The sequence below is a fragment of the Canis lupus genome, chromosome 36 (assembly GCF_048164855.1).
Source record: "Canis lupus baileyi chromosome 36, mCanLup2.hap1, whole genome shotgun sequence".
NCBI lineage: Eukaryota > Metazoa > Chordata > Mammalia > Carnivora > Canidae > Canis > Canis lupus.
Window position 1 is genome coordinate 24,095,031 of NC_132873.1, and position 22,196 is coordinate 24,117,226.

Below are 22,196 nucleotides of genomic sequence, written 5' to 3' on the forward strand. Positions count from 1 at the left end.
CTTCCATCTCATTTTAGTGTTTTAATGCTACCTATGAATTTTCTTATTTATAACCTAAGCCCTCATGCTATTGCCAATCTTATTCTATCCATCGATAGGGAGCAGAGGGAACATTTTCATCCAAGAGTGAAGGGCTTTGTTGCTAAATATCTTTTCCTCTGGGGCCAATTACACAAATGTTTTTCTGGAAATTCTGTGGGAGTTGTGTATTCTGAGCTGAACCACAGACTTTTTAGATCTGGAAAGGACCTAAAAGAACTGAAAATAAAAAACAAAAACATGCCAGCCAACCCACTCATTTAACAGATGAGAAAACTAGATCCTACGGTTGTTAAATAACTCTATCATACTTTTATTACCGCAAAGGATAAAAATCTCAAGGGTGCACCTTGAGGAAGAGCAAACGGTGATTCAGAACCATTATTGCTTTGCTCAGAAGTGGAAAATAGGCTCTTCTGGATTGGTTACCCAGCCATTTTCCTATTGCTTAATTTCTCAATTGTTTTACACAACAATTTCAAGTGTCTTTCAGATAGGGAGTGGAGTGTGCTATTTTTGCTGTCTCCAAGAGAGTCTATTATGTCATTCAAGAACATACTAGTCTTTCTCTGATTGAGTCACTTGAACTTTGGTGGGCCATGATGACACCAACATTTTGTATGTTAAAGAACACCAATATGTTCCCCCATTGAAATCCATTTTGGAAGCATTCCAGCCTTAGTGAAAGCCTGATTATCTGGAAGATTTTAGAACCTTTGAATAAGGCCCTGGTGGTGTTGACATCATATCTGATACCCTGGATCTTTCTTTGTGTCCTTATGGGTTTTGATTGTCTGAAAAACACATGAATCAGTCAGGAAACAGGAGGTAATTGTGATTATTTAGATAACCTAGTAACATGGAAGACAATTGGGTCATGAGAAAAGTGTAAAGTAAATGAAGTGATCTCTCTTCGTCAGCACCGCACCAGGCTTGCTTGGAAAATAGTGATGAGAAAATAGTTAAAACTCCTTCTTCATCTTCTTGCTCCTTTTATGGGCTGGTGATTTCATAGATCAGCCAGCTTGGCCTTCTTACTTGTGATGGTGGTTGAACCTCTTTTTATCTTTCTTTTTTTTTGGCCAGAGGAGTGATTTTGGTTGTTTGTTTTTCTAATAGTATGCTTGCTCAGAAGCCAGCCACTAGCTGCCTTAGGTTTCATGCCATTTCAGGACAGTACGATCGAGCACGTTTCCCTGAAGTTGATGCTTGTGAGGACAGAAGTGGTTTCTGCTGGAAAAAGGCCAGAACAGGTAGTTATGTAGGGGATGATGTTAGTGCAGCATGGAAAGTCTACTCTTTCCCAGTCATAGGTGAAGTACACCTCTATTCAGTGTCTTGGAGAGAGGGCACCCTTGATCCCCTCCCCAAACCCCGTCGATTCTGAAAAAAGAACTCTGACTGGTCAGCCTGGGTCATATGCCTGCCCTGGTGGTGAGTCCAGCTGCAGAAAATTTTCTAATAAATTGTTTCATCTGAATCACAAGGACTTAGGAGGGTCAGTTCCTAAACTGGAGGGAGGTAGAACAGACTAAAAAGTCAAGATCCTTTGGAGAGCAGGGATTAATTCACAGTAGGTACTGCAAAGAAATTTGTTGGATCACTGATAGGAGGAGCCACCGAGGAAATATTTGCTGTTCACCCTAAGTGAGTGACTTTTAGGGCGAAATATCTACTCATTTCCTCCGTTGAATAAAAGTACCATTCTTCTGTATTACAGATTGGGACAGAAATTTTTGAAAACCATACCAGATACGCTATATATGTAATATTATATATATAATATATAAATATATTATTTATAAATAATATAATATATATATTATATATTTATTCATGAGAGACACAGAGAGGCAGGTGCCTGTGGGGAGCCCTATGCGGGACTTGATCCCAGGACCCTGGGATCACACTCTGAGCCGAATGCAGATGCTCAACCATTGGGCCGCCCCTGTGCCCCGACACACTATATTTTAAATGACAGTTTTGTACTATGTACCTTCACATGAATCTTCACAGCAGCCAAAGAGACAGGTGATTTCCTTTCCATTTTACAGATAAGGGGACAGGTCCCAAAGGGTCAAGTTTCAGAACCTGCGGAGGGCAGAGCAAACCCTTGAACCCAGGTCTGTTGTGATTTTTGTGTTCTGTCTTTCATACCCCAGCTGCTTGGGAGAAAACTGGCAGATGCTGCTGTTACTCAAGGCTGTGAGGTTGAATGCAAATTGAGAAGGAAATGAGGAGGAAACAACGTCATAAATCCTGGCACAAAGTTTAAGTCTTTTAAAGGCCTTCAATATGTCACGGCTCTTAGGATCTCTCCGTTTGTTGCCACGTAATTAGGCCCAAAGTCTTAATTGCAGGTTGATTTCCAAAATGGCAGGCCCCTGTGCCAGTAGGATTTATGTGGAGACATTTACTTTAATTAAATGGCTACTTAGTGACAGGCTTAACATATATCTTTGAAAGTACCAGATTTTTTTTTTCCAGGTTGTTGATCAACCATGAATGTGAATGCATATCTTCCTTACTAGCAATATATCGAGATGTTTATTTCAGTTAATTGAAGCCATCAAAAATTGGGAAATTTTTTTCTCTAATGCCTGACTTTAGGGATGGGTTAAATTGGAAGCTATGGATTTCCTGCTTCACACTTTCCCATTTTGAATGTTCAGCTGACTACCAGTGCTGGCTAACCTCCTGCACTGAGACAAGCCCAAGCTGCCAGAACCTTGGGTTTCTGTATCCTAGCCAATGCCACACAAAATAGCCTTTTTTTCTACCAGAAGCAAGAAAGAGCTTCAGGTGAAAAATTGGGGCTGGCTATTTACTTCTTAGTGTTTTTCAGCAAACAGAGTAAATTATGTGCCAGCACATTTTGCTTAGATATACTGTATCAAGCAAATGTGGGAATTTTTTTTTTTTAAGATTTTGTTTATTTACTCGACAGAGCGAGCAAGAGAGCTAGAGAACACAAGCAGGGGGAACCACAGAGAGAGGGAGAAGCAGACTCCTCGCTGAGCAGGGGGCCTATTGTGGGGCTTGATCCCAAGACCCCAGGATCATGACCTGAGCTGAAGGCAGACGCTTAACCTACTGAGCCACCCAGGTGCCCCCAAACATGGAAAATTCTGATGAGGAACTTAAGATGAACTATAAACTTGCTTTTTACATGCAGCTATCAGTTCTTTGAGTCCCTGAATTCTGGTTTGGCCTAACTTTGAGCATCCATCCAGGAAGGAGCCTTCGTGACCTGCTGGTCTGAGGCTTTGTTTCTGCTATAGCCATTGATGCCATCTGGCTTCTGTGTCCTAGTTATTCTTTAAAGATTCTATTAAAAATGTAATTTCAGGGTGCCTTAGTCCATTAGGTGTCCGACTCTTGATTTGGCTCAGGTCAGGATCTCAGGGTCCTGGATTGAACCTGATGTCAGGCTCTCTGCCCAGTGGGGAGTCAGCTTCTCCTTCTCCCTCTGCCCCTCCCCCGACTCACGCATGCTCTCTCTTTCTTAAATAAATAAACCTTTAAAAACTGCAATTTCATTTAGTCATCTGTTTTTGCGTTTTGTTTTTATAGTGTTTCTTTCTCTCCCAACTGTATCAGAGATTGATATTAGCCATAAAATTTAGAATATATGCAAGGAGAAAGTAACTCACCTGTAATGTAATCACTAAGAGAAGTACTACTGACTTGTTGATATTTTTCCTCTGTTTTCTCTTGATGCTTGCTTATTTATATATGTGTACAAGTACTTCAAAGCACAGACGGGCTATTCTTGTATGTTTTTCTTCCCGCAACCAAAATCTTTTTTGCATGTTTGCAGGTCTGTCTGTGTGCCAGGCTTTGCTCTCTTGGATGTGCTTTTGTTTCCTTGTTTTCCCGCTCTATTGCAAACAAATATATCTCCAAGTCCTTAAAAATTCTTTGAAACATCATTTTTTGATGGCTGCATAATATTCCAACCTATGGATGTGCTCTATTTTACTTCACTCTATCCTTAAGATTAGATAGTTAAGAAGTTTCCAGTTGTTTTCTGTACTAAACAACCCCCTGATAAATATCTTAAACATGAATCTTTGTGCTCATCCTTGATTGTTTCCTTGGGGTAATTTCCCACAATAGTTACAGGGATAAACAAGGTGAATATAGGTGTAGTTCATTTGCTGCATCCTTCAGCCGCTGACTCCATCTGATTCTTTGGTCCTTTGTCCTTTAAAGTGGCTTGATTTTTTAGAGTGATCCTAAAATTCGCATGGCAATAAAGAAACCTAAAATATATTTTAGAAAAGGTTCTATACTCCTGAAGATACAAATACTTGATTCCTTAAGGTAACTGTGGTTGAGATATGTATCTTTCTAACAAGGAATGAAAGAGTTCTAAGCTTGTTTACTCAATAAGTCTAGTAAACCAGATCATTAAAAGTGTTAGAACTGTCTTATTTGTGAAAACTTGCAGTTGGTTTAAATTGGCTGTTTAGAGATTGTGTGAATCAGTCGCCAAGAGCTTGGCAATGCGCAGGTCCAATGCCATTATTTGCTCAATAACAGCTTTATGCTTGGGCTTAGCATGTAAGGCTGATAATTGAGGCGTGATGAAACTGCACAGTGCTCAAGTGTATAATAAACCTTGCTTAGCTGGAATAGAGAAATATTTACCAGTGCTCTGCTAATGAGCTGTTCTTTATATCATTTAATTAGCTGGATTTATTTTAGCTAAGGTTCAATGTGTTTAATATATTTAATAGAGGTCTTGAAATAACACGTGTTGAAGTCAATGAGAAGAAAGGCAGAAAAATTTCAAGCGGGCTTTCTGTGGAATAATCACCATGCAGATATTATTTGGGTTCATCTTAGAAAAACCAGAAAGCTGGATGGGAGATACAATGCCAAATATAATATTGTCTGTATTATAGACAGTTCTTTTATGGACCACTTGGGTAAGCAGATGTACAATTTTCTCCTTTGGAAAGTACTCCTTATTCAGCCTAACCTTGTTTTCAGTGATGTACCAGATTGTGTTGGGGGGTACAGTTTACTGAATGACTATTTTTAAGTCTGTATATGAGGCATAAGTCATGTAGAGTCAAAATTATCCTTAAGAATCCCTTTGGAAGGCTCCACCTTAGAGTCCTACACTATCTCATTGAGGCCAGCATAGCCAATTTTGCCTGCAGAGTTGGAATGGATTGCTGTTTCTCTGAACACCAGATAAGCAGTTGGCTTGTGTTTGGGGGCCAACTTGTATGAAAAATATGTTTCTTTAAACACTAAAATCCCACTCAGCTCTGTGAGATGTTCACACTGTGAAAAGCTCACTGCAGTGAGACCAAGGGAGCCCTGGAATCGTGTTTCCTTCTCTTCTCTTCTCTTCTCTTCTCTTCTCTTCTCTTCTCTTCTCTTCTCTTCTCTTCTCTTCTCTCCTCTCCTCTCCTCTCCTCTCCTCTCCTCTCCTCTCCTCTCCTCTCCTCTTCTCTCTCTCTCTCTCTCTCTCTCTCACTTTAGGGTATGAGGTCACTGAGTGGGATGGCTGGCGTGCATGCGGGTGTGTGTGTCCCTGCCTCCCTCCCCCACAGTGGGTGGTACTGGATTCTTTTGAGTGAAAGCATGTGTTATGTGACACCACAACAGTTGCTGTGATGCAGAAATTTTACCCATGTAGAAGTTCTTCTGTGAGACTCTACAGTGACCTTATTGGCTAACACACATAAAAGTAGAGTGGAAGAGGCAGGGTGAATCAATGTGTTATTTTGAAATTATCCTATAATAATACTATAATGTTCCCTTCTCTCCACTCAATGAGCATAGGTTTACTGAGGGCCTACTATGTGCTAGGAGTTAGAGACACAGTGGTGACCCTGTAGACGTGATACCTTCCCTTCTGCAAACTATGGTCTTGGTAGTTTCCTGAGAATTTGCCATTGCCTAGGTAACGATGGACTGACTGGAGAATCATTAGACCTATAGAGAGTTGTATATATTTGGTGCATGACGTGCTTATTTTGGGTTCTTGATTTGGGACTGTATGGTGAAAATAGTTTCTTTGAGAACTATCCATTATCCAAACTCACATACCTACTGGCATATATAGAATCCAGCCTTAGAGCTCAGATGACCTTCCTATCTCATGTCACTGTGCTCTCTCACTGGATCACTGTCTATCTGGTTTCAAACTCCTGGCCCTAGTACTGCCGATCCCTGGCATCTTCTGTATCCACTATTACCAGCACCTCCTAGTTCCAGTTCCTCATTCTCAGGATCTATATGCCTGCCTATAGCTAGCTTCCCTCTTTCCCCTAAATTAGTGGTGGCAGGGTGTATTTGGGTGTGTGTGTGTGGGACAGAGAGAGAGATTCAACAAAGTAAATTCCTGTGCATGAGAGTTTACTTTTGATTTTTTAAAAAGATCTTATTTATTTATTCATGAGAGACACAGAGAGAGGCAGAGACACAGGCAGAGGGAGAAGCAGGCTCCCCGCAGGAAGCCTGATGTGGGACTCGATCCCCAGACCAGGATTACTCCCAGAGCCAAAAGCAGATGCTCAACTGCTGAGCCACCCAGGTGTCCCTACTTTTGATTATTAATCGTTCATCACTAGACTGTTGGTCACAAAATTAAAGAAGAAGACACAGTGATTGGTGTTCCTTTGGTTCATTGGGTCTCGATCTGTTGACCTTTCATGGGGCTTCCTTGTGCTGTGTTCTCTTCTGCTTGCTGTCTCTCACTCTTCCTTTTATCTGACTATGGTTTGCAACCTGCCTTTCTTAGTGAACACTTAGAACCTCCAAAGTTGGTATAAAGAATCTCACGGTGGGATGGAGCAGCAGAATCGGATAATCCTGACTTGGTCGAAGATTCTTGTGTCCTTCAAGATAGCGGCCCTGAAATATGGCAGGGTCTGTAAAATTCACAGGATTAACACCTTTTATCTTCCCAGATGATTAGTTTTTTTCAACAGTCAACTAAAAATATTATTCTTACCTCGATGCAAATATGGATCTCTTAAGGCATACACTGTACAATTTATGTGAATTTTAAGTTAAAAAGTTATTTTTGAGTCAAACATCCAAGGGAATAATTCACTCATGTATTCTGTTACAAGTACTTTGGAGGAAGAGTTTAAACAGGACTGGTTGAACCCTGGCTCCTTGGTTAACTTATTTGAGATATGTCGGAAGCATACAAGGCATGTCGGTTGCCTTCCCTTCATGCTTCCCACTTGCCTGAGTTATCCCCTGTGTTATCACTCAACTGAAGGGGCACAGTGAAGTGCATATCACACTTCCACATGCTTGCCTGTTCAACAAGTGCTGCTGACATTGCTCCTGGGTTTCACTGGACCTGCTCAAAGCGTAGGCCCTACAGTCCCTCAATATTGAGGGTGAATAGTGCAGGACCAAGTGGTGAATGGGGAGTGGCTGCAGTCTGACTTCAGGGCATGAGTGAGAGGCATGTGCTTAGAGAATGGGCATAGGCTACATCTGGTCCGTTACCCTCTCCTGGCACGCAGGTGCAACATGGGGCCTACATAACACAAGAGGCTGGGTGTAATCCCTGGGTGAACCCTACTGATGAAGCAGGACAGGATTAGTTTATAGGCTACAGCAGATTTTGCTCTGGACACTTTCTGTTCCATCAAACTCCATCAAAGACTGTAGGAGGACATTTGTCCCTCTAACCTTTCACTTTCCTCTCCTTGGAGCTGAGGCCATACTCAGCTTCTGTTTCTGACCTCCTTTGAAGCTGCATCTCTCCATAAGGGAGGAATGAAATCTGAGTCAAAGGAAGCTGACACTTGCCATTCCAGTTCGTAGCCCCTGACCCCCTAATCTCTCCAAGGCAAGAAGTTCCAACAGGTGGGGTGATCCTTCGCTCTTAAGGTCTCTCTTGCAAGAGGAGAATTCTCTTCCTTCCTAATCTCTGGAAGAAGGCTATCGAAGAAGATGGACATCTGCCTTATGGAACATTTCTGAGTGTGCCAGGTCTGTCTCTGATGCCTTCCCGATGGAGCCAGCTCAATGGAATGGGAGGGGCACAAGCTTTGGAGTCAGACAGATCTTGATTTGGATCCAACCCCCGTCCCTCGCTAGCTTTATAGCACTGGTTGGGTTCCTTACATTGCAGAGCCTCATTTTCCTCATCTGTAAGAGGGTGATGTGAATATGAACTCACCGTTAGTGGCAAGGAAGAAGCAAAATAATGTATGAGAAGTGCTTGGCATGTAGTAGCCACTCAATAAATGCTCCTCATGGCTGCTCTGCATCCCTGAGCCTGGCGAAAACACCTAGCCTCCCCCTTGCTGGTGATCTCTATTTAGGAGTCAAGAAACAAAACCAAACCAAACCATAAACGAACTATTAAATAATTCTCTGTAAGATGTGACTGATGATAATCTTCTAACTCAGGTGACTTCAGCCTAAAGGGGAAACATTCACTTAAAGGGGTTTTTGTTACTAAGAGAAGTCTTTTAGGTGGCAGGAGTTGTTCCCACGGTTTCTGAGCAGACTGTGCTTTGGCCCTGTTCCTCCAAGTGAGGCCCCAAAGGAGCCTGTGTCCCAGCAGGCCCTCACCTCCCAGCTGCGGTCCTGTTCTCCCTCTCTCTGAGACAGACTCATGCCCTGGTTCTTCATTCTCCTGACTCATAAGGCAACTTGGTGCCATGGGCAGAGGCAGCAGGCTTATCTGTCTATCTTACAGAAAACAGAAGCAGTTGTTTTAGCACTTTGCCTCTTCTAAAAGCTGTTCATAGTGATTTCCATAAACTATTCCAGTTCTTAGCAGAAAATAAAATTGTTAAATAAAAGACCAATCAGCTTTTCATCTTTGTACACGACCGATGGATTGAAGTGTGTTGAGAAAGCTCCTGAGGTTGTTTCTGTGAGATAGAAGAGAGTCATGCTTGATTAGTGATGTCTGCAGAGACACAGCAATGAGAGTGGCAGCTCTGACTGCGTATTTGTCACGCTGTTCTCCAACTCTGCAGCCACTGGTCTGTCCATCATTTCTCTCTTCACTTACCTTCCCACTTGAGAGCAGTTGGGAATCAGGGTGTTTTCAAGCCAGGTTTGCTCTGGTAATGATGTAGCAGGTTCAAAGTGTGATGCCAACTAAAACTTGTTTTCTTTGGTTTTCTCAACATTTCATCTTTATCCTGTTATTAGTGTCTGTTCACAGGAACAATTAAGAGTTGTTATGAAGTCAGGGTTTTGGATCCCAGGATCCATAAACAGTATCAGGATTTGATTCATTCAAAGAAACCGGTCAGGACATCTTGCCTTTTCATCTCTGAAGAGCTGTGGGCATGTGAACCGTGGACACAGAAATGAATTACATTTACGAATCACTTAAGCAACACAAAGCAAAGAGCTGTCTCTGATGGTATTGGCTGTTGTATCCATTTTGCCTTTATTCTACATTTCTCTTTCTCAGATAGCCTAATGGATGAATCACACTGTGTTCGGGGAGGGAGAGAGACAAACAGCCTGGAGAAAATGGGTCATTTAAGTGGGGTTTTGGGTAATTCTTCTCCAAGGCAAGGTTACATTAGAACCCATTTGAAAGCATTAAAATGAAAGCTTTTCTTAAAAACTAGACCCCTGGTGTGTGGCCTGGCCTCCCCTTGCTCATTCATCTTTTTCCCCCCCGAAACTGAACTAGTGTTTGAATACTGAAAGCTACCTAAAGCTTTGCTTTCCCTGCACTCTTCCCCTTGGGGGGCGAGGGGAAGGGGAGGTGGGGCTGATAGGATGGGTTTTGCTGAGAGCTAAGGAGAAATGCCTGTGCCCTCTCTGACCTGCATTTGGCCCAGCACTGCTGGCGTGTTTGTGGGTGTGGGGGTCAGGGGGTGGTTATCAGCACTGAGCATTCTCCACTAGGGCACCTGTAGATGGGTTTAGGTCACACCTTGGCGTTGAGGGTCTTCTGTGGAGCTGGAGAGAAAATATCTAAAATGCTTAATAAATCTTAAACATCTCTTTCAGCATCCAGAGTAAAATATACATTTAGAAAGCCTGAGGAAAGCAATTTTTTAGTTTGGCAATACTATCCAAGATTACCATAAAACCATAGCCTAATAATGGCAACAGAAGCCCCCACCACCAATTGGCATCTTCTCTTCTTCCCTTGCTGTACAATTTAGAAAGGGAGGAGGGGGACTTTCCAACTTGACTTGTAGGAACCTGATACATTTTGTAGAAGCAGATTCTGTTTGGAGGCCGGCTCAAAGTGCCCAGGGCATGTATGCCTCTACCTTGTATGTTTTGCTCTCATTTGCCAAATGTAAAAGTTAGGATTATTTGACCATGTGGGATCCGACTTCTTTCTTTCTGTGACATGTTTGAGAAAGCGGATTTTGACTCTGTGCTACCAACCCACGGGTATGGTCCCCTTTGCTGGTGGGCCGGGGAAAGGTGCAGGACGCACTCATGTTGCCACCATCAGCGATGGGTGGTAATTACCTGAGCTAGTGTTGTAAGAGCCGTGTTTCAAATGAAGAGTTCATTTTCTGATGTACTTTATCTCCTTGCTGACCAGTGAGATGCTGGCACGATAAAGATGAGAGGGGTCATCTGAGAGGTCACAAAAAATCAGCTCTAAAAGAGAAGCAGCACAATGTGCCCTCCCCAGGCACAGCTGTTCAATCAAGGGTGACTCTTACACTGGGATCAAGTAGAAGAATGAAAAGAATGTTGTGCCATGACTTACACAGCGAGGGCTCTGGTAAGAATGTCCTGGCCTCACCGGTGACCAGGGGCTGAGACTGAAGTGGAGGCTGAGGATCAGAGCCCTGGGAGGCCCTTCCCTGCCTGTTGCAAGGCTCTGAGGAGGAAGACCCTTCAGGCACCTGCTGCCTGCCTTCTGAGTCACGATTCTCCTTTTGCTTGTTCTGTGGTCGGTTTTTGGGTGAATCCAAACTCATTCCCAAAGCACCTAGCTACTATCCCAAACGCAGCAAAAAGAGTTTGCCTTTCATTTAGCGTGAGGCCACATTTAGTAAGGTTTTAGTAATTCTTCTAGTTCCTTAATTTAATAGCCCATCTCCATGTCTTTTTTAATCAGCCAAACATTTTTGTTTGAGGACTGATGAGTGAAAACGTAGGTGAATTCTTCTTACTTTCCGTGAATGAAATACACCGACAGCAAGCAGTCTGATTTACTTTCTCATATATGAATATTAGGAAAGCGGTTCGGAGGAGTACTTGCTTTATTAGGATGTAACTTTTCAGATTTATTTTATGGGGCTCTTACATTCAGAACTGATGATAGAGGACGGAGAAGCCGGCCCCCTAACATCCTTTACCACCTATGTGTTATTGAGAACCTAACCAACCAGTGCGCTTTCTCTATATTATTTAACCCTTTTCAAAGTACTTTCCACAAATACCTATTGCCTAGCAGAGAGCAAACCCCATGACAGCAGGGACTGTGTTTCTTTTTGCCCGTCTTTGTATGGCGAGCTCCAGCAGAATGGCCAGGAGTAGCAAGGACTCTATAGTATTATTTACTGCAAGAAGGAAGGTGGGGGGGAGGAAAGAAGGGAAGGAGGGAGGGAGGGGGATAGTGTGGGAGGGAGGGAGGAGAGGAGAGACATCATCTCTGCTTCCCAGCATCCTCCCTGCCACATTTTTGTGCAGGTGACCATCACCTCTTAGCTGAAATTACCTGCCGCAGCCGTATGGCCTCCCTGCCTCTTGTGGGTCCTGCCCTGCCAATCCATATCCCCATCACAGCTGGTCTGATCCTTGTAAAATATGATTCTGAAGAGTCACTCCTTTGTGTTAAGCTTCAGCTCTTCCTGTTCTTCTTGGGATAAATGACAGAGTCTCAGTGTGGCACAGAGGGCTTGGGGCTCTGTTCTGCCCACCTCACCGGCCTCCCCATCTTGCTTCCCATGCTTCAGCCACCCCGAGTTTCTCACGCTTGCTCACACATGCTAGGCTCCCTCTGGCCTCTGGGCCTGTAGATGTTATACCCTCAGCCTGGAGTCCCTTTTTCCTTTTAACCGAATTTGATGATCTCTCCTCCTGGAAGCCTTCCCTGATGACACAAGGCCAGATTGGGTGTCCTTCCTGTGCAACCCCCTAGTTCTCACTGTTACTTTTCTGTTTCCCTCACTGGATTCCAAACATTCTCGAGGCTGCAGACTGTGTCTTAATCATTGCCGAATCCTCTCCACCTAGTGTAATGCCCCGCTCATCAGAGGCACTTGGGATATATTTATTGAATAGGTCGGAGGAGGGCAATGTGGTATCATTGCACTAGGCTGTAATCTGGAGCCAGAAAGATCTTCTCAGTGGCCGTATTCAAACTCCCAAACTTTAGCTTCTCTCCCTGGGATGAAATGGGATGGAAGACATTGCTTCAGATCTCATGTGGTTGTTGTGAAACTTCAGTGAGATGAGATAAAGAAAGCATTTAGTGGAGAGCCTGTTCGGTAATGAGTTCCAGTAAATTGCTCTTTCTTTCTTCAATCTCTCCTTCTCTTACCTGCCTGCAAGGTTAAACCATGGATTAGAATAGTGGAATTCAAAAAAAAAAAAAAAAAATAGTGGAATTCCAGCATCAGATTCAGAGATTCAGTGGTGTTTCTAAACCACCTGCCAGGCAGCTGAGACAGTTTTATAAAATACACACTCCTGGGCCTCACCCCCATGGTTCTGGGATGGGGTCCAGGAATCTTTTTTTTTTTTTCCTTCAAGTTTCTGGTGCTCAGCCATGATGGGGAATCTTTGACCTAGTCCCAACTTCTGACCTAAATTAAAGGAGGAATCCTGCTTATCAAACCTTTGCTGGAACACCCGAGGGATGGGCACGTCGATACATTTTGAAGTCCCTGCTTATTATTGGGCAGCCGCTCTAATAGAAAGCCCTCCCTCATTTACTGGGCACAATTCTGCTTCCTGACCACGCCTAGCCTTTAGATTGATTCTCCCTTCCAGAGACAAATAGATTTAAGTGCACAAAGCCTTTCTTTAGATATTTGAAGTTGCTATGTCCCTTCGAAGGTTTTTCTCTTTGAGGCTAAACATCCCTGTTCCTATAAACTTGAGTTTGCTAACTGGCGCCTGTGGGCTACATCCGGTCCACAGATGTGTTTTGTTTGGCCTGTGGTTTGAAGAATATTGAATAAGTTGCCAAGGCTTAAAAAAATCAGGGCATTTCACTGAAATGTCTGGAGCTCTGACATGTCTTGAAAACTCAAAAGATCAGGAGCCACAGTTCCAGCTTTGGGTGGGACATCAATTCTCCTGAAGCTTGCAGTCTTAACTGTTCCATAACATTGTCTAGCTCCTGCCACTTGCATCATGATGTCACATGCTTTTTAGGCCTTGCATTATTCTTGTTATCTTTTCCTATCTGTGCTCCAAAGTGTCATCTGATCTCATCTTTTAAAAAATTGTTTATTTTTATAATCATAAAAACAATATTGAATAATAATTTAGTATTTAACAATAAAGACAGTATTATAGAACATTTGGGAAAGGACAGAAAAAATACAAGACGGAATCTCTACCTGCCAATAACTTTGTTCATCATTTTTATAAATGTCCTTTCCCTCTTGTTTTTCTGTGCATGTTTATATACTATGAAGCCGGGATGACACTGAAAATAGTTTCATACACTCCTTTTCCCACATTTTCTGCATCTTATTCAAGTCCCCCAAAGATCAATCATAATATCTAAAATATTCTGTTTTAGGATTGTAACTTTTAAAAATTTTGGGAAAATAACATGAAATTGACCACGTGAACCACCGTGAAGTGTATCATTCAGGGCATTTAGTACGTTACGGTGTTATGCAGCCATCACCACAACCTCACTTCCAGAACGTTTTCATCACCCCAAAGGAAACCCTCTACCCTTGAAGCAGTCACTCCCTATTCCCTCCTCCTCGCAATCCCTGGCAACTACTAATTTCTTTGCTGTCATGATGAATTTGCTTAATCTGGGTATTTCACATAAATGGAATCATACAACGTGGGGCCTTTTTGTGACTTTTGTGGCTTCTTTCATGTAGCATAATGTTGTCAAGTTTCATCCATGTCATTGTGTCACCGGACACCATTCCTTTTTCTGGCCGAATGCTATTCCGTTGTATGGTTATACCACATTTGTTTCCAAATATTGTTCCAAACAACATTTGGGGTGTTTGTACCTTTTGGCTGTGGGGACAGTCCTGCTCTGAACTTTTGTGTACCACTTTTGTTTGTACCTCCATTTTCAGTTCTTCTGAGCATTTCTCCAGGAGTGGAATTTTTGGGTAATAAGGTAAATTCCATGTTTAACTAATCGAGGATCCACCAAACTGTTTTCCACAGTGACTATGCCACGTCATACTCTTGTCAGTAATGTTCTTATTTCTACATGTTCTCACCAACTCTTATTTTTTGTTTTGTTTTGTCTTAGCCATCCTAGTGTATCTGAAGTGGTATCTCTCACTGTGGTTTTGGGATTTTTATAGGGATGGCATTGAATCTGTAGGTTGCTTGGGGCAATATGGAAATTTTGACAGTATTAATTATTTTGAACTATGAATATGGAATATCTTCATGTTTTTTAAAAAAATATATTGTTCATGAGAGACAGAGAGACAGAGAGAGAGAGAGAGAGAGAGAGAGAGAGAGGCAGAGATGGAGGGAGATGTAGGCTCCATGCAGGGAGCCCGATGTGGGACCCAATCCCCAGACTCCAGGATCATGCCCTGAGCTGAAGGCAGATGCTCAACTGCTGAGCCACCCAGGTGTCCCTCTTCATGGTTTTGAATTGCATTTCTCTAATGATTAATGATGTCGAACATCTTTTTATGTGCCTATTGGCCATTTTAATTTATTTATTTATTTTTGTTTTTGGATTTAAGTCATGTAATAACGTGGGATGCCTGGGTGGCTCAGTGGTTGAACACCTGCCCCTGGCTCAGGGCATGATCTGCAGTCTCAGGATCGAGTCCCACATCAGGCTCCCTGCCTGGAACCTGCTTCTCTCTCTGCCTTCCTCTCTGCCTTCGTCTCTGCCTTTCTTTCTCTGTGTCTTTCCTGAATAAATAAATAAATAAAATCTTTAAAAAAATAAAGTAATAATATACTTAGCTTTGACATTGATGCCTTCCTTATCTTTACTATTACAAATATTGTTACTCTGGCTGTCTTTATGTAAAAGTTGTCTATATATCTAGTTATTTCTATAGGATACCTTCCTTGAAGTAGGATTGTGGGATCAAAGTGTAATATTTATTTTTTAAGATTTTATTTATTGGGGCACCTGGGTGACTCAGTGGTTGAGCCTCTGCCTTTGGCTCAGGTCATGATCTTGGGGTCGTGGGTTCGAGTCCTGCATCAGGCTCCCTGCAGGGAACCTGCTTCTCCCTCTGCCTGTGTCTCTGCCTCTCTCTCTGTGTCTCTCATGCATAATTAAATAAAATATTTTAAGATTTTATTTTTTTATTAGAGAGAGAGAGAAAGAGAGCGTAAGCAGGGGGCAGAGGCAGAGGGAGAGGGAGAAGCAGACTCACCTCCTCAAGCAGGGAGCTTGATGTGGGGGTCCATCCCAGGACCCTGGGATCATGACCTGAGCCAAAGGCAGAAGCTTAGCCAACTAAGCTATCCAGGTGCCCTCAAAATATAATAATTTCTAAGGTGTCAATGTGAAGGATCAGATTCAGTATGGCATGTTTGAGGAGCTTTCACAAGTTGCCGGGAAAGCTTCCTCAAAGTGCCTGTGCTTGGATTGTGATCTCTTGACTCGTTGCATCAGACTCATTAGAATGGGACCCAATTTCCCAGTAGATTCTATTCTGCAACCCAGCTGTGAATCATCCATTAGCCAAATTTCTTTTGCACCCAGACCCAGGCAGGTCTTCCAAAAAAAAAAAAAAAAAAAGGTGCTTTAGAACTGCATACTAGTGATTATCCCAGTATTCTGACCAGTTTCGAGTGAATTGGTCCCCTCCTTTCCCTGCTGTGGGCAACATGACTGATGGCCCTGCTGCTCCCACCGGGTGAGCTTACCATCACCTGGACCCATCGGTAGGTTTTTTTCCTCATAAAATCTGGTCTTCTCCTTCTTGTCCTAGGGGAGTTGATAGTTTTGAACTCCTCTTTTCTGGCGAGGAAACAGGTTTCTCCTAGCTTTGTTACCTGCCATTCCTATCTAACACCAATTCATCAAGGCTCAAGTAAACCCAAGTGTCTCTGCTCCTCAGATAATTTCTCTCCACTTCCCTCATTGGACTCGTTTTGACGTTTTTGATTGGTCATGACTCAAGAGGAGAAATGTAGTTGTGCATACCAATTGAACTCGGAACACTCTAGAAAAGAGAAACAGGTCGCAACACGTCTGGGCAGGCTGTTTCTGTCCCACGAGACCCTGGTTTTACTGCCTTTGGCCAAGCCCCCAGTTCCATCTCTGAGAGGAGGAAGGGCAGCCAAAAGTTCCCCTTAGTCAGGACAATGAGACCGTGATCTCAAAGGAACCATGATCTTATTTTGCATTTTAAACCACTGGAATGTTGTGTGTTGACTGGGCAACAGTTGCTAAGTGCTTTGATGTTAGGTGTGTGTTGCAGATTCCCAAATCTAGATTTGACCTGGAAGGGCACCAGTGGGGTCTCCATACCATTTAGAACCTCACAAGGAGGTTGGTGGGGAGAAGGTAGTGTGGAGTCACCAAGAGAGGAACCACCTCGTTATGCTCAATCAGGCATCAAGAGGCACCAGGACCCAGTCTCAGAACTCAGTTGCCTTTGTGGTTGGACTGGTGCAGCAGAGGTCGAGGGCTTCCCCCTCACCCCAATGCTAAATAAAAACACATAGCAAATTAGGTTTTATTGAAAGTCAATAATTCCCTCTCCTTATTGAAATCCCTTATTTTCTGCAGTATGACTGTCAAGATTATGTCTTTGAACTTAGCATTCAAGTTAACATCCTGGGAGTAAATCCGGTTTTCCTAAAGTTTAAAAATTACATTGAAAGCTAATTTTAGACCAGAAACATGCTTAGTGGCCCTGCTGTTGTCACAGAGTGAGCTTACCATCACCTGGACCCATCAGTGGGTTTTTTCCTGATAAAATCTGGTAGAAAAAAAAAGAGAATTATAGACTTCCTTGTGGTGCCGCCTCAGTTAAAAATTACACGCAACTTTTAAATCTCAAGTCTTTGGGATAAAAAAATGCATTACTTTTCTTATGCCTAATTCATTTTCAGAACTTTCTCATAGAGCTCCCTATACACAGTATCCAGGCATGATATGTATCTGGGAACCCTGAGCTCTCAAATCTTATTTACCAGTATGATGAAATTTATAACATATTATTAAATATGGTTTATATTTAAATGGACTTCATAAGTTGCAAATATAGCACAGCAATGTCGAGTGGAAGCCCAACGCGGTCGTGGCTGGTTTATCAATATCAACAGAGTTTTCGATTCTTAAAAGAACTCAGATTTTGGTTGAATCACAATCACTTAGACTTCATTATTACTTTCTTCCATGTTGTTCGTGTTATTTTCCAGATGGACAGGAACAGTGTAAATGACTGCTATTGTTTAAAGGGGACAAAACAAGGTGGGGTGTGCAGTGTGTGTGTGTGTGTGTGTGTGTGTGAGACAGTGTGTATGAGAGTGTGTGTGTGTGTGTGTGTGTGTGTGTGTGTGTTGGCAGGGGTGGGATAGGGCATGAGCAGGACAGGAAGGGAGAGATTTGGAGAGTTTAAGCTTATGCTGGCTGCAAGTAATGCATTTTAAGTCAGCATTAGTGTAGTGCTTGGAGGCAGTTGGGCTTGGGATTTCTTTCTGTCTTTAAGCAGAGGCTGGATGGGGGTGGCAAGAAGGTGAGAGAAGCTGCTTGGAAATGCAGTGACTTGGAGAAGGAACTGCTTCTTGTCATTCTCCTGAGCACATAAGTGTCTAAAGTCACTTACATGGCTCACTTGTCACTCCGAAATACAATTTTTTTTTTGTCCATTGATCTAAACCATCCTCTGGCTTTGTTCAAGTCCCGCCTCCTTCACAGATACCACCGACTTCTCAGCTTTTTTTGTTTCTCCTTCCCCTGAATCAGAGAAGGCCCCTAGAACGTGGAGGCTCGCAGGAGCTCCGAGCTATCTCTCGGGTCTGTCACTGTGCCCGAAGAAAACCCGGTGTCCCTTTGGGTGAAGTGCATGGGCCACGGGTCGGGCCTGTCTTACCCAGTTTAATTGTTTCGAATGGGTTAGGCTTATTTCCCCAGTTATATTTGGCACTCCCTGAGGAAGGGACTATGTCACACATTTCTTTTGTATATTTTATAAAAATAGTATATAGTAGGTATTCAGAAAATGCCTTCAGCTCTGGTAGCACTTTTCTCTGAAGTGCACCAGCCAGGACAGATCCTGATAGAAGCTCGTTTGTGGCAGCACAAAGTAGAAACAACCTGAATGTTCATGCAAAGGGGAATAATAACATATATTGTGATATATCCATGTTCTGGAGTGTTATGTAGCTCTTAAAAGAAATGGGTTAATCCTGACCCTGGGGGGATGTCCTCAATATATTATTGTTTTTATCAGTAGCAAGAAAGGGAAAGAGTAAATCCCACCTTTGTGGTAACATTGTGACCTCCTCCATCTAACTCTATTTTTATGTCTCAGCAGGAATCATGTGGAGGGGTACACATTAAGCTGTGAACATTGGTGGTCGGAAAGTTTATTAAGTTTTGGGTTTTTTTAGATTTTATTTATTTATTCATGAGAGACACCGAGAGAGAGAGAGGCAGAGACACAGGCCGAGGGAGAAGTAGGCCCCCTGCAGGGAGCCCCACGTGGGACTCGATCCCGGGACCCCAGGGTCACAGCCTGGGCCCAAGGCAGCCGCTCAGCTGCTGAGCCCCCCAGGCACCCCTGAACACTTCCTTTACCTTTTCTTTGTATTATTGCAATGAGACAACCACTAAGACCAAAGCCCAGCAGATATAAGAGAAAGAGAACATGAGTAGAGGTGGGTTTTTTGCATTAGAAGGTCCCTTTCCCCCGAATACTTCTTTTGACTTTTCAAATTCAGTAAGATTAAAAAAAAATAACTGTCATTCTTTGATGAAATTTTAGAATTAGGAACTAAAGCTAGCGTTATACTTAGCTTAAGTTTTGTTTTCAGCTCATGGCATAAAGATAAGTTTTCTTTTCACCCAGAACCTCAACTCCGAAGGTGGCAGCCGAACCAAAAGCCTTGGTGCTCTGGTGTCTGGGGGGTGCAGGGAGCAGGGGCAGGTGGCACCGACACAGGAGGGTGGCCGCGTGGGGCCTCGGAGCTCCCTGTCCCAGGCCCGGGCGGGCAGGAGCGCAGGCCGCGTGGGAAAGGAGGGGGGCCCGCAGCCCGGCCTGAGCTCCTCGGCCCCGCGGCCTGCGGGGAAGCTGGCCACCGCACCTCTGTTTTTATTTTCATTTTATTTTATTATTTTATATTTTATTTTATATTTTATTTTTCTACTGGAGTTTGATTTGCCAACATATAGCATATCACCCAGTGCTCATCCCGCCAAGTCCCCCCCAGTGCTCGTCACCCAGTCACCCCAGCCCCCCACCCACCTCCCCTTCCACCACCCCTTGTTCGTTTCCCAGAGTTAGGAGTCTCTCGTGTTCTCTCCCTCTCTGATATTTCCCACTCAGTTTCTCTCCTTCCTCGTTTATTCCCTTTCACTACTTATATTCCCCGAATGAATGAGAGCATAAGATGTTTGTCCTCCGACGGACTTACTTCGCTCAGCATCGTCCCCTGCAGTTCCATCCACGGCAAAGCTCATGGTGGGTGCTACCCTTTCTGATGGCTGAGGAATATTCCACGCACACAGAGACCGCAGCTTCTGTATCCATCATCTGTGGGACACCGAGGCTCCTTCCACAGTTGGGCTACTGTGGACATTGCTGCTGTGAACACTGGGGTGCAGGTGTCCCGGCGTCTCCCTGCATCTGATCTTTGGGGTAAATCCCCCGCATTTCTGAGCAGGGCTAGCTCTTGCTTCCGCCAGGACAGGGAGAGCCCATTTGCCTTTTGCTTCACGTTTGGGCGGCCAGCAGGATGCTGCTCTCATGACGGCGGCCTCGCCATCCCCAGGCCTCTCGCCTAGACAGGCATCGAAGTCGCCTAACTTATGACACCACTCTGCCATCCTTCCCGCTCCTCATGCAGCTCGTTTGCAGAGATTGTTCCAAAGCACACCATGTAGGTCACGCTCCTCGAGAATCATGCATGAGTCCCCAGTGTTACAGAGGAGAGTCCCAATGTCTTAGCCCGGCATTCAAGGCCTTCTGTAATAGGACCCATGTCTACCGCTCAGCTTACCTCACTTGATTCACGCTCCAGCTGAATGAAAGTGTTCCTGTGTATGCTCAGTCCTCCCAGCACCTGTTCACAGCCTTCTGAGGTAGGACCACCCACTTCCCATTCTGTTTCTACCTGTTTAAACCCTCTCTCAGGTTCAATATTTATCTCAAAGGCTACATCTTCCAGGAGACCAGATGTGATCACTGTCCCTTCTTCATGTACTTCTGTGCTCTTTACCTTACAGCCGGGTTATGTATGCTCATTTATTTCCTCCTTACAGCTTGGTGACTCTGTCACTGACTAAACCAGCTCAGTGTCTGAATTTCTTATGCTTAGTAGATTTCTTAGGTTTAATCAATCTTGATTGGATTGATTTGAATATGATTGGTATCTGAAACACACCATATTAATATTTAAAAAAATCTTTCATCTCTTGTTGGCAGCGTGCTATGCAGAGAAATAAAGGAAATATGAACTGTGTTGGTGTTTCTGCAAGGAAATATGATGTGACCATCCTTTTTTTTGGGGGGGGGGCAAAATTTCCCATTTTATATTATCTAATGTTTTTCAGTCTTTTGGACTCCTCTTTTCCTGTCGTCTTATCATTTCCCTTTGACATCTGTTACTGAACGTCCTTGCCAGGACATTGGATAGGGAAATGTAGAGAATCCCTAATAGATTTTCATTCCTTGTGACCTTCCTGGTTTTGTAGGCAGAAGGGGACCCCCCAGTCATCTCAGGCAGAGGTCTGGTCTAATAGAGGTCCTGGTCAGCGCTTTGCCTTAGAGAGTGTTTTGAACAACCGGGTTTGGAAGGTGACTCAGCTTCACACACCTTTCCCTAATCCCCCACCTATGGAGAGGTGGGGATTGTGACAGCTTTCTCTCTTTCTAAGGAATGCATATGGATTTCAAAGAAAAAGAACTACAGAGAGGAAGGAGAAAGTTCAAGGGGGGAAGTTCTCATGGCCTTTGGAATGACTTGGTTGGGCAAAACAGTGGCTTTTGAAAGAATCCAGGTTCTAACAAATTTCAGACAAACAGAACTTGAAGTTCACCTGAATCATGAATTATTTCATGTGGTCGAGTTAATCTGTAGATCTCATGGATGGTAACTCCATCCCTCTTAAATATAGCAAGAAATCGCCATCTTCCTGGTGAATGCCTTTTAGTTTTACACATTGATTTTGTTGTTATTTTTTGTTGTTGTTGTTGTTATTTTTAAATTGATTTGCTTAGCTTCCGATGTCTAATGCTCCTCAAAAATTATAATTACTCTAGGTCATGATAAAATATTACTGTAGAAATGAATAATTTTCTGTCACATTTTTTTTCTGGAGGAATACTATTTTACTGTTGTCTTTCTTATGGTAAGGGAGACACAGACCAGATATTAACAAAAGGTTGTGTTGTATGATGCGTCCTAAACTGAGAACGATTCTGTTATGAACAGAAAAATAAATTACACTTCATACACTTAATACATTTATTACCCGGAAACTCTTCTGGCTGTATAATTTTTCCCCACAGAGATCACTAAAATGGCTTATATTGATTAACATTATCAAATTACCTTTCATATTTGAAACTACATGAATTCAACGTCCTCTAAGATACAGTTATACAAAGAATGTAACCAAAACTAAGATAGGAAATAAAACTTCTGTAACAAGTTTTCAAAACAGGAAACTGTTGTAGAGATGCATTGTTGTTCTTTCCCTCCCTCCCCAAAATTATACTGATTTAAGTATTTTCTGTTAACTAACCTCTTGGATCCATTGTGCTCTTGTTTAAATTAACTCTCTTTAAAAGTCAGCTCCCGAACACTATTTAATTAACTTAGCTAAAGTTTTGATTTGATCTCAAGTCATT

General features: G+C 43.1%; 1 protein-coding gene and 1 long non-coding RNA gene across 20 annotated transcripts in view; one reads left to right on the forward strand and one right to left on the reverse strand.

Annotated features, from left to right (window-relative positions):
* ANKRD44 (ankyrin repeat domain 44) overlaps nt 1–22,196 on the forward strand; it is a 361,909-nt gene that overhangs the window by 80,927 nt on the left and 258,786 nt on the right. The window lies entirely within an intron of this gene.
* On the reverse strand, nt 403–16,528 carry LOC140625396 (uncharacterized). Of its 6 annotated transcripts, none has more exons than XR_012024722.1 (4): nt 16,319–16,528; nt 9,053–12,524; nt 2,036–2,130; nt 403–1,269 (listed from the first exon to the last, which is right to left on the reverse strand). It is a non-coding gene; the product is annotated as an uncharacterized lncRNA (long non-coding RNA). The 6 variants fall into 6 exon arrangements; XR_012024723.1 differs by having other exon boundaries at nt 403–1,272; XR_012024725.1 differs by having other exon boundaries at nt 414–1,272; nt 11,696–12,524.